Genomic DNA, 6,469 nt, shown 5'->3' on the forward strand with positions numbered 1-6,469 from the left:
TGGTCCTATGTGAAAAATGCCAAGGCAATCTGGAACTGTGGTATCCTTTGAGGTTAATACAGTGTTAATTCTGATCCTCATTTAGATCTAAAAGAAGAAATAATCTAAACCTACTCTAAAGTAAGCTGACTAAAACCTAATCCTCCAAACACCCATGTAAGCACTGCAAGAGGACTGCTGACATAAGGGCTTCTCATGTAAAGACTTGTCAGGTTAGAGGCTTGCAGGATTGGGCCCTAGATTTCCAGTCTTTTGTGCTGAAGGCTACATATGTCATGGGAAAATCCATATACTAAAGAAGATGGGGTGCAGCAGGGGGGGACAAAGGAGAATCCTCTGCAAAGAAGTTCAGATCACCTTAAATCAAAAAACAACACCAAAACAAGATCCTGTTTGAATCATATTAAATACATTACCTCCTTCAGCATTTCACTGCTGGAACCCAGATAGTAATTACAAGTTGAGTTCACAAGTTTATGCTAAAAATTACAATAGCTGGACCATGGAAGATGGAAACCCAATTCCTTTCTTCTAAAGGCCCTTGCATTTAATGCACTCTGAAAATTCCTATTTCCTTCAATGGGATGTGGGGTCAAGACCTAACCAAAACTACTTTTACTTTTAGTACCACACGGTTATAAAATTGTAACTAATTATCCTGTGATCCGTTGATATCTTTCCCTCCTGTGGAAAGTTTGCCAGCAGACCTGCCTTCTAGCCACTGCAAAGAGAAGAAATTATCAATTGACTGTAGGAAGGTTAACCTCAATTTACTCCCTCTCGCTACTGAAAGTAAAAGTAGCCTTATTTAAGATTAAAGGATTGAGTCAGAGCCTATCACCTCTCAGTCACTGGTTCCTGTTCATTTCAAGACTATAAAGGCCAAAAGTCATTACTGTCTGATGTCTGTTAGGCCATATATGGACAGGGTATGGTCTCAATACTCATCTATGTGCATTCAGTCCAGTGCCTGGTGAATAAGTATTAATATCTCAAAGCGGTTTTAGGATAATGTACTTTATTAATATCTGCAGTATAAGAACAGAATATAGAAAAAACCTCACTACTGCTATTTGAAAGTTTAATCCTTGTCTTTAATGGCATTCTCAGCAAAGGTATCAAGCAGTTCACTAGAGGTGGTCCTTCAAACAGGATGGAGGCACATCAGTGATTAGTGTGGCAAAACATGTATTATGCCGGGGGGATGTTGGTAATTGCCAGCAAACTTCTCTTGATTTATGGGCAATCATTGAACCTGATGGACATGCTAGCCATCCCTTCATTCTAGTTAAATGGAAGAAGCAATTAAGCTTCTTTATGGAGTAAGATAGCTGAAACAATAGAAACCATCCCTGAAAGCACTGGCCAACTACAAACCCTGGGTAAGGGCTGAGCCATGCAGGCTAATGGGCATCCTTGGGGACTGATTGCAAATGCCAAGACTGGGTCATTCATCAGTTGGAGTTGTGTGTGTCTGTTTTTCAGAAGCAGAAAACAGCAAGAAAAGCCAGGAGAAAACTAGAGAAGCACCGATAGCATGGTGTGACCCATGAACCCCTCGATGCCAAATGGCAAGGGTGTCACAAGAATATCCTGATTCTGATATGTACATTCTGGTTCATCAAAAAACGTCGTGATGTTTTGAATAAAAGCCAGGGTCACACACTGTTAAATGTCTGTACCGATACTATGTAAAGAGTTATGCATGAATACTGAACATATGTTCTTAGATTCTATATCACAGCAGAGGTGGAGATCAGGTATCCTGTTAGACGAAAGATGGTTATTCACTCGTCTCTCTGTCAGATGTAAATTAAGCATTGTAAGTGAACACAATGGATGCCACTTTGCATACAAAATTATTGAAGGGATGTGAATGTCCACAGGGAGCTCAGGGTGGCTCAGGCCTGCTGGTGGCACAGGGGTCAACCAGTGGTGCGGCTGGGGCAGGACAGCCGGGGCTCCGCCGGCTGCAGAAGGGGAGGGGCTCGGGGCTCCGGGGAAGGGCTCAGGGCTTCGTGGAGGGAGGGCTTGGGGCTCTGGCAGGCGGGGTCTCGGGCAGAGGGGTGGGGCCTGGGGCTAGCCTCCTTGGAGCAGGGGGTTCACCAGCCACCCATGATGCAGCCCTCAGCAAAACAGCCATGAAGGTAGAGTTGGCCAGAATGGAGGCGATGAAGGCAGAAAAGGAATGGGAATTCCAGACATGGGCAGCCAATGAGAAATGGGCAGTGCAAGAAGAAGCCAACCAGAGAGGCAGAAAAACAAAAGCGGGAGGCAGAGAAACAATGTGCCAAAAAGTCCTAGAAGCTGAGAAGCAGAAAGAGGCAGCAGAAATATCTGTCCATTAGTGAACTATGGAGCTAGAGGAGCGGAAGCCTGAGAGAGAGAGCACGAATGCAGGATGCTGGAGGCACAGATACAAAACTCAAACAGCAAGCAATCCTCTCCAGAGATCACACAGCTGGGACAAATTGTGCCCTCATTACTAGGAAACTGATTGCACTGAGGAATATTTGACCACCTTTGAAAGGATTTGTAGGGTACAGAACATCCTAGAGGGCCAGAAAATGACATTTCTGTTCTCTAAGCTGACAGGGAAAGCACTGCAGATGTTTAATGGTACAGATGCAAGTAAAGTGATGAATTATGAGATTTTTAAATGATCCCCATTAAAAAAGTTTCAAATAACACCAGAAACTTAGAGCCTCAGATTCAGGAATCTTAACCTAGACCCCATGCAAAATGTTAGCCATCACACATAATTCCCCTTTTTAAGTTTCAAATAGGAGAAAGGAACAAGAGTACTATTTAGCCTGTTCCCTAAATCTCCAGAAAAAATTAAACTCCTCATTGCATCTTGCAATCTCCATTTACAGTTCCTTATATGAACAAAAGTGTTTTGCAATTCTTATCAGCTCTTATTTCAGATGTTGTTAGTCCCATATGCAACACTTGAAAGGCATATCTCTTACTCTAGAAAGATGTCATGTAATTAATATCTGTTCAGTATCTGATACATCCTCTGTTTAGTGTCTATTGCCATTGTGGGGAAATGAACCAAAATGACCTATATAGGTTTTCCCTTTGGTAATATGATTCAAGATTAGTACAATTTTTTAAGTCAATCTTAACCAATTAAACTCTTAACTTACTCAGATGTATATACTCTTAAGCAGTAGTTCTCAAACTTTTGTACTGGTGACCCCTTTCACATAGCAAACCTCTGAGTGTGACCCCCCTTATAAATTAAAAACACTTTTTATATATTTAACACCATTATAAATGCTGGATGCAAAGCGGGGCTTGGGGTGGAGGCTGACAGCTCGTGACCCCCCCATGTAATAACCTCGTGACCCCCTGATGGGTCCCAACCCCGTTTGAGAACCCCTGCTCTAAAGCTAAGTGTAATATTAAGGACTGAATTCTGAATTGGAGGGGATGAGGGAAAACCAGAAAACAAATTTTGTTTTTCCATCAGTTTGCAGTTCCCTCTATGGAAAATTAAATGTAGATTTAGCATCTTGAATGAAACTGAGTCTTAAATTTCCAGTTATTTCAAATCATCTAGAAGTACTAGTGTACTGTTCCATTTTGTCTCCAACCAAGTCACCCCCCTGTAGTGAACTATGACAGTCCCAGGCTTGAGTATAGAAACAATAACATCTTTTATTTTATAAGACACTCACTGAATACTTTATTTTGTTTTTTCCACCCGGACTAGCTTATTTTAAGGGATTTTTGGTGAGGTTTTTTCATCTTACAGCAATCACAAGATATTTCCTTGTTAAGCATGTCAAATTTACTGATAATGGGCATAACCACACATGGATAAAAAGACTGGCAGATGTCTTTATAAAAAAATTAGCAGACAGTTGAGGAGTAATGCCATGACAAATTGGAAAGATACCAAAATGATCACCTACTAAGGGATTTAATAATATTATAATTATATAAGAGTATGAAAAAATAGCAGCAGAAAAAATATAGACATATAATCCCTTTTACTCAAACCTGGAAACCTCGATTAGACTTTGTAGACCTATTCAAAGAAGTATTGTACATTTTATTATTTTCCTCCTATGTTGTTTATCCTTGTCAATGATGGCTCCTTCCCATCATATGCCTTCTATTATGTGTCTTGTAAAGTATTTTTATTTTATTGTAATTAAGAAAAATAAAATTATGACAAAAAGAAAAAATGATTTAGCAATTCTATTGGGTTCATTGAAGTCATTTCAATATGTTAAATACTGACTTGTATCCTTGTGAAAGAATTCTTTATTCAATGTAACCTAAAGTATATTGCAACAACTTTAGTCACCAACTCAGATTTATCAAATTCAGTAGTTAGCTCCATATGAGAGAATCCAAAGTCTGAGTTCACTGATAAGTCAAATATTAAAAACAAAACAAATATATAAGAACCCAGTTCTACAAGGGTGTCAGAATTTCACCCACGGAATCTACATAAAGCTAACAATAGTAGATGCTCGACATGCTACCAGCCATCAGCTAAATAAGCCCCACCCCCACATTTTCCCTTACCACAAGTTACATAAACACTGGAGCAACATTTGCAAAGACCTTTCCACAGTGGATACAAAGATCTGCCCCATCCAAAAATCTACATACTGAAACTAGTACATGAATTAAATTTCCATTGAACAAGAATGTATATTGAGTTGCATATTCGTAGCATAATATGTAATACTCAGAAATGGAAATCTAATAGAGCTCCAGTGTAATCAAGATGGTTGAAAGAACCATCAATTACATCTCTGATGCTGAAAATAATTATCAGTGACAAAATGGGTGAAAATATACAAAATGTGGTGTCATGTTTGCATTAATGCATTTGTGATATAAACATGGCTCATACATTATTACCAAAAACAAGTTTACCTTTCTAAATAAAAGATATAGATCTTATGGTCAGGAATTGAGCCATTTTTTTGTCAAAATTAAAAAAAGAAACAAAAAAAGATGCTAAAAGCATGAAGGAATAAATTTAATTGAACCTAGATCTATATATAGTAAAGAGCTGGGTTTAAGTCTACAAGAGGAATGGAAGATTCCCCCCCCCCCCCCAACCAAGTACAATCAGTCCATTTGTTTGTAACACATTGTCAAGAATCTTTTGACAGAGCTGGCTGTCTCTTCAAAATTGCTCATACCAAGACCCAGATGGCTCCAAGCTTTTATACCTTTCAAAGGAATAAATATAAAAAAAAATTGCACATTACTATTTGATGGTAAATACATGCATCTTTCTCTCAAAATTAGAACACCCGATCCATGCTACGCTCCCTGGGAAAAACTGCTTATGCGTCTCAAGGTAAAGAAAAGGATTTAGACCTCATATGGGGATCCTTTCTTCACATTTGTTTAGGTCTATACATAGCTTTTGCCTCAGTGGGTCAAATACTACCTTGACTTACACTTGTGCAATTCCTTTGACGTCAACTGGGGTTGTGTGGGGTGTGACTTACAGAATTTGGTTTTGTATTTCTAACTTGAAAGTGGATATCACAATGAAAACAAAATAAAATGACAAAACTCAATCTTGATTGTTTACAAATTTATTTAATTTCCTGTGCAGTACTTCATGCATATTCAACATGTGGATGGCCCTAATGCATAAGCAGTGACACATCACAATATGAAATTACTACATATTAAGTTAAATGCATGTAATTCACTCTCTTAATGTAGTCCCTCTGCTTTATTATCCACCACTAATCTGAATTTATTTTGAGAAAATAAAAATCTTTTGGAAAAAAAAAGAATCTATTGTTACCTTAAAGTTAGCACAGTACTATACAAAGCAGTTTTCAGACTATAGATTGTAATCATGAGGGATTTTCAGTGTGCTATGTCTGGTGAACCTATTATCTAGGATACCCAAGTCTAAAATTACCTTTCACACTGCTTTTAATGCAGACATCTGCAATATAAAAAAAAACAAATGACATTTTGGTAGTAGGTTAAGCCTGGAATATTAATAAAGGAATAACATAGGCTAGACTGAAGTCTAAACAAATAGGGAGTAGGAAATAACTTGCATAAAAAACAGTAATTTTTCACTAGAATGGGACCCAGGTCGAGTGTTTAGAACAGGGGATGGGAAGTCCAGATTTCTGCAGTTTCCAGTTCCACCACTGAGATCTCATCTGACATTCCTTAAATTACTTAATTTCTCTGTGTCTCACCTGAAGTGGACTTAATCTGTCAGTAACAGTGATACCTACTGCATACTAATGTTGTGATTATGATAATTAATGTTTGCAAATTACTTTGGATCCTTGGACTAGAAGTGGCAGTGTGTGTGTGTGAAGTGCAGGGTCTCAGTATCCTTGTGCTGTACGCATGCTTATCTTCCAGCTATGTTACAGAGGAGTCAAGGCACAGCCAGCTATGCCATATATACCAACAACTAGCAAGTCTATTGTCCCGACAGCTTGCAGGAGAT

Source organism: Chrysemys picta, chromosome 3 (assembly GCF_011386835.1).
Source record: "Chrysemys picta bellii isolate R12L10 chromosome 3, ASM1138683v2, whole genome shotgun sequence".
Lineage (NCBI taxonomy): Eukaryota > Metazoa > Chordata > Testudines > Emydidae > Chrysemys > Chrysemys picta.